This window comes from Micromys minutus (assembly GCF_963924665.1).
Source record: "Micromys minutus genome assembly, chromosome: 1".
Lineage (NCBI taxonomy): Eukaryota > Metazoa > Chordata > Mammalia > Rodentia > Muridae > Micromys > Micromys minutus.
In genome coordinates this window covers 193,140,761-193,148,234 of record NC_137969.1, presented here as the reverse complement: position 1 = coordinate 193,148,234, position 7,474 = coordinate 193,140,761, and positions in this window count along the sequence as shown.

Here is a 7,474-nt window from a genome sequence, read left to right as displayed (position 1 = left end):
AATAGTTCATGACTTCTGACCTCCTTCCTTGGTTTTCTATCTCCAGCTATAGAGAATTGACACCTTTTACAATAATTACAAATAATATAAAATTCCTTAGGGTAACCCTAACCAAGCAAGTGAAATATCTGTGTGACAAGAACTTCAAGTCCCTGAGGAAGAACGTTTAAGATGACCTTAGTTGGTAGAAAGTTCACCCATGCTCCTTTATTGGAAGTATCACCGTAGTAAAAATGGCCATCTTCCTCAAGGCAATATAGAGATTCAATGCAATCTCCATCAAAATACCAACTCAATTTTTTATAGAGTTAGAAAGAGCAATTTGGAAATACATTTGTAATAATACAAAATTCAGAATAGCCAAAACTATTCTCAAAAGAATAAATAAATAAATAAAACCTTCCAGGGGAATTACCATCCAGGACCTCAGGCTGTAGGCTGTATTACAGATCAATTATAATAAAAATTGCATGATATTGGTAAAAAGACAGGTAGGTAGATCAGTGAAATAGAGTTGAAGACACAGAAATGAACCCACACACCTATGGTGGTCACTTGATCTTTGACAAAGTAGCTGAAGCCCTCAATGTAAAAAGACAGCTTCTTCAACAAATGGTTCTGGTTCAACAGGCAGTCATCTTGCAGAACTATGCAAATGGATCTTTTTTTAATCTATTTGTACAAACCTCAAGAACAAATAGATCAAAGACCTTCACATAAAACCAGGTATACTAAAACTAATAGAATAGAAAGTGGGGGAGATCATAAAACACATAGGCACAGGCAAATTTTCTTGAAAAGAACATTAATGGCTTATGCTCTAAGGTCAAGGATCAACAAATAGGACATCATGAAATTGCAAAGCTTCTGTAAAGCAAATAACACTGTCAAAAGAAAAATGCAACCAACAGATTGAAAAAAAGATCTTTACCAATCCTACATATGATAGAAGATTAGTATCCAATAGATACAAAGAACTCAAGAAGTTAAACTCTAGAGAATCAAATATTCGTATAAAATTGGTATACAGAGCAAAACAAAGAATTTTTAACAAGGAATATCTAATGGCTAAGAAGCACATAAAAATGCTCAACATCCCTAGTCATCAGAGAAATGCAAATCAAAATCACCATAAGGTTCCACCTCACATTAGTCAAAATGGCTAAGGTCAAAAACTCAGGTGACACCAGATGCAGGTGGGGATATGGAGAAAGAGCAACACTCCCCCACTGTTGGTAGGATTTTTATCTGATTCAAAAACTGTGGAAATCAGTCTGGTGGTTTCTCAGAAAATTGGACATAGTACTACCTGAGGACCACGGTATTCTACCCGTGGACATATACCAAAAAATGTTCCAAAATCTAACAAGGACACATGCTCTATCATGTTCATATCACCCTTATTTATAATAGACAGAAGGTGGAAAAACCCATATGTCCTTCATTGAAGTAATGGATACAGAAATTATGGTACATGTACACACTGAAGTACTAATATGCTCTATTTTAAAAAATGACTTCTTGAAATTCCTAGGAAAATAGATGCAACTTGGAGCTATCATCCTCAGTGAGATAACCCAGTAACAAAAGAACACTCATAGAATGTACTAACTTCTAAGTGGATGCTAGCTCAAAAAACTCAGAATACCTCCAAAAAATCCACAAAACCTATGAAGCTCATACAGAAGATATGCCAGAAAATGGATGTCAGTGCTTCTTAGAATGGAGAACAAAATGCTCAAGGAAAGAAATAATGTAACATATAGTGGAGCAGGTACTGTAGAAGAGAGCATCCAGAGACTGACTCACCAGGGGATCCACCCCTTATGCAGCCACTAAACACAATCATTATTGCTTATGCCAAGTAGTGCTTTCTGGTAGGAATGTGATGTGGATGCCTCCTCAGAGGCTCTGCCAAAATCATACTGGTACAGAGGAGGATGCTTAAAGCTAACCTTCAGATTGTGCATGGGAACTCCAATGAAGGAGTAAGAACTGATGGAGGTAAAAGGTCTGCAATCCCGTGGAAGGAGCAAAATGATCAACTAACCAAACCAACCACAGTTCTCAGGGACTAACACACCAACCAATGAGTTCACATGGAGAGACTCATGGCTCCAGGTACATATGCAGAAAAGGATATCATTTTCTGGCATCAATGGGAGTAGAGGCATTTGGTCCAGTGAAGGCTCAATTTCCAAGTGTAGGGGAATGCCAATGTGCTGAGGTGGGAGTGGATGGTCGGGAGAGAAAGCTCATTCATGGCGGCAATGGTAGGGGGAGGTGGATGTTATTGGGGGAAGGGAATAACATTTGAAATGAAAATGAACAGAATAATCATTGTTTTAAAAAAGAATATTGGAGAAATTATGAATAAGAAAAAGGAAAAGAAAATCACAGACCATGTGGTACCCAATCGCTTTTCAAACATTTACAACACAACCCCTACACCTAATAATCAGGTATCATTGAAGAGGAGGCAGAAAGATTTTAAGACCCTAGATACCTGTTGATATGTGGTTTGATCCATAAAAGAGAGGCTGTTCCTGTTAAATTTCATCAACATAATTTTCTAAGAAGAACTAAAAATTGATAATGACAATTGAAAGTCAAGTATGAATTGGGGGAATCACACAATGATCCACTTTAAGTAAAGAGCTACAAGCAATGATGGATATTATGAGAAAGAAATTTTTTTTTTTTTTTTTTTTTTTTTTTTTTTTTTTTAAGGATGAGTCCTTTTATAGGTTATCTAATACACAGCAGTTATTTCTGAACCCATGTACATGAACAACAAGAAATGAACTCAGATTGTTATTTTTATAAATTTCTATTAATAGATATGTAAATATAGCAGTAATAATAATGAGATGCCATGAATTTGACAAGGATCCAATGAGGGGATTTGAAGAGCTACAGGGAAAAGACAGATGGGGAAAGGAGTAAGTACGTTACTCCTACACAAATTCTTGAAAAGAATATAAAAAAAATCAAAAAGAGTAACTTTAAGGAATACCTAGTCTTTATTGGTGAAGAATTGGGAAATAAATCAAACACCATGACACAATCTACATTTCAAATATTTTAGATGCTAAGATAGGAAAATATTGATTGCAAGACCAAACCGTGTGCCAGCATGTTATATAACCATGTGGACAATACAATAAGACCCTGTATACATAAATAAATAAGCAAATTCCTTCTAGAAGTTATGCTTAAAGATTTCTTGTATGGAAACATAATTATCACATTAGCATAGGAGATATTAGTGGAAAAATAAACACTTGGAATCTATATATTATTTTAGTTGATACCTTATACTGAAACAGCATCATTAGGAAAGTTATACTCTAATTTGACATACTAGACACCAACAAATGAGATAAATTATACAATGGCAAATCAAGTAAACTTTACAAGGAAGCTTAGGCTTCTGAAAGACATTCATATTTAAAGAGCCAGAGCAGGGTAAAGTCTCAAATGGTGACCCACATTAAAAAACCTAATGTAATCAGCATCTAGAGAATATCATGCTGAGTGAGATAACCCAGTCACAAAAGAACAGACATAGTATGCAGTCACTGATATTGGGATGCTAACCCCAGAGCCTCGGACTGCCCCAGAAACAACTCACAGACTGTGTGAAGTTTAAGAAAAAAAGAAAAGAAAAGAAAAGAAAAGAAAACAAGCAAACACACAAACAAACAAACAAACAAAAAAAACACGTCATGCTCAATCCTTACACACCAAGAAAATGTTGACTAATTCCGGGTTACATCCTGCTTAACATGTACTTTTTGCTCATTGTAACTAGTAAGACCTTAATGCAGAGTATCACACCTTAAAAAAAAAAAAAGGAGCCAAGCTCTGACAAAATTGTATTTGTATACATTTATGCAAAAATGTTTGAATTTTTACTTTTATCTTTGTTTTTTAAAATAAAGTTTAAAATAAAATAAAATAAGAAATAAAAAATTATATATATATATATATATATATATATATATATATATATAAGAAATAACAGGAAAATAAAGAGTCCTGGAAAAATTGCTATTATGTTTTGATTTTTATCTTTTCTTAAGAAAAAAGTAGTTGATATTGTTAATAGAACCTTAGAGACTAAGAAAGAAAAAATTGCATCTCATGACTGAAGTATCAGGGACAAGTAATCCATGTTCAGTGTCTTCATAAGATTTGTTGCAGTAGGGTCATGTAAGCCATGTGTGGAAAGGGCTTTCTGTGAGTACAATATACAGAAGGTTGATTCTTTTCTCATTATTCTGCATCTCAAAATGGATCCATTTTATATTTGAAAGAGACCGAACTTTTCTTTTATGTACCAAGGAGAACAAAGTAAGCATTTCTAAAGGCCAGCTCCAGGGGAAGGTAAGCTTATTTATTTTTGGATATTTACATATATATTGTCTCAGGAAATCTGCACATATAATATTCCCCATTAATAGTGTTGAAGAAATTTTCCATTGTGTGATTGGCAGAAGGTATAACAAAGTTAAAAAATAAAATTTTACATTGCTATTTGATGGCATGTTAGAATAGGTTTAATGATACATTTTTTTCAGAAACGATTGAGTTTTCAGAGAAGAAAGAAAGGGTACCAAAGCCCGCCATGACAAAATGCTTTCCTATCTCTAGAAGTACTGAAATCACTGAGAGTAGCATTTTCTGAGGCATTAGGCACTTGGGAGCTCAGAGGCTCTCCTTGAGAAGTACATTCATGAAAAGTTGGTTGTGCTGTAAACTGCAAAGCACCTTATATGAGGTCATAGCAACAACAATAGGAAATCAACTTTACTTAAAAATATAACAAGAAGCCTATATGAAACTCACCTAGGTCCTCTGCAAATATGTTACCATTGTGTAGCTTCATCTTCTTGTGTGACTCCTGTAAGTAGGAACAGGGCTGTCTCTGATTCTTTTGCATGCTTTTGTGTTCCTTTTCCTGCTACTGAGTTGTCCTGTCCAGCATTAATGGAAGATATTTTTACAGTTTTATGCAAAAATGTTTTTAAAATCTTCACCTTTATATTTGTTTTTTAAAATGAAGTTGTTTAATTAAAGACAGAGAGAGAGAGAGAGAGAGAGAGAGAGAGATAAAGAGAGAGAGAGAGATAAAGAGAGAGAGAGAGAGAGAGAGAGAGAGAGAGAGAGAGAGAGAAAGAGAGAGAGAGAGAGAGAGAGAGAGAGAGAGAGAGAGAGAGAGAGAGAGAGAGGGAGGGAGAGAGAGAGATGTTTACCCAAACATCCTTTCTAGGGCCAGAAGGAATAGAAATCTGAACGAAATCAAAAGCAAGCCTCAGCAATACCAGAAAATGTTGGAAATTAATCCATGAAAATCATGAGTTAGTTGTGTATTCTAATATACATGTATGTATATGTCTAGCCTGTTTTAAAATATAGTGTTTAAAGTTAGTTTCTAGTAAGCATGTTGAACTTCCTATACCACATGATAACTTATAATAAACATATGCAAAAAAAAAGAAACCCAAAAAAAGGAGACAAGGTGCCTAATTTTACTGAAATTTCATATGCCATGTTTTGTTGATATCCATGGGAGGCCTGCCCTTTTCTGATGAGAAACAGAGGGGTAAATGGGAGTAAACAAAAGGGAGAGGGATGAACTGCAAGGAAGAAAGGAAGAAAAATTTCTGTTGTATGTAAAATAATAATAGTAATAATAATAATAATTTTAGAAAAGAAAAAATAATATTTACATTTTAAAATGTTTTGCTTGTTTATTGAATCTTTTTAAAATGATTTTTATTGATTTATTTGACTCGGAATTTCTTCTCATTTTCTTTTATCTCCAGCTGGAACCCTTTTAGGTTTTGAATAAGATTCAGCTTCACATATCAACACTGAGTAGTTTCTTTTCAGCTGCATATGTTCCATCTCTCACTGTAAACCCTTTTAGAATTATCTTCCAGTGTTGTGACACATTTCTTTCTACTTAATTCAGTAAGAAACATTAATCATCTGTGAACAGAGATATCTTCTTACATAATCACAGGGAAGTTGCCATACAAGGCACATTTAGCATTGATACCATCTTTATGTAATATAAATTGTGCTTTAAATTCTACTGACTGTCAAGTGTGCCAATAATATCTTTCAGAAACTACAGACCTTACGAGGCAAATAAATTCCTATGTGTTTTAATTCTTTGAACTAAAAACTCTCAAAGATACTTTGCTTTGTAAAAATATCACAATAACACTGACATTTGTAAACGTCCACTCTTGACTCTTTTAATATAGATTGGGTTCCTGCTTTTTGAGATTAGATACAGATAAAGGTAATTATGTGAAAGTATCACTGGAGTGACAAGTTCACCTATTTACAAAACAGTTAATATAAACCTATTGCATAATGGCTGATGGAATTTTAGTTAATTAGTTGAAACATTGTCGCAATTTATCTTAGAAAACATTTTTAGTAATTAATAATTTATGAAATTAAACATTAAATGTTTCATGTATACCAGTGGCTCAAAAACATTTTAATAATTTGTTCAGGCTAATTTCATGATTGTAATTGCCATGGCCTTTGTTAAATGCTGACGTCTAAATCTACATTTCTTATATGTAATAGATTATTTGAAGTTATTTATTTGAAAAGAAAAGTACTTTTCTCCAAATTTTCATTTTTTGTTTTTTAAATAATTACTACACATATCAATAAATTCAAACTTAGTTCAATCTGGTCTAAATGTTGCTATGTCCTTAAATTTTATATTTTGGAATTTAATGTTCAGTATGAGTGCTCAAAAAGAAGGAGAATGTAGTAATTTAAACATAGACATTCATTTACATAATGGAGTCAGGCAATTATCGGGAATATTTTAGCAACCTGTGAGTCCCAGAGCCCATTTGTTTGTGCCTATGTACATAATGCTTAAAAAAAAAAAAAAAAAAAACTTACTTGGAAGTTTGAGACATACACATACATTTACCCTGAAAAATGTAACATGTTACCAATCTAGGAATCCCATTTCATCAATATAGACATATAATACACTCCAAAAAAATGAGAATTTTTTTTTACTTCAACAATGACTAAACTTAAACAGCTATTACTCAATCATATTATAGTCTGTGTCTACAAAGTGAACTTTTATGGAGAGTTCTCTATTTATCATCTGATGTCTATGCAGAACTGCACATACTAAAGCAAAATCAATTCTAGTATGAGAGAGAGCATGCATAGTATAAAAGAAGACATATAACTTAAATATGCCAGTTCAACTATAGAAAATTATAAAGTATATCTTTCAGTAATGAACATGATTTTCATTTTAGACATGACCAAAAGAAGCCCAAGGCAATAGTAAGATGGAGCTCAGGAGGACTGTCACTCATGTATCCTGCTATTGCTTTAGGCAGCATATTTAAAGTTTGATCTGCACCATCATTTTCTTTCAATGAATAAGCCATGTCACTTGATAATTGCTGTG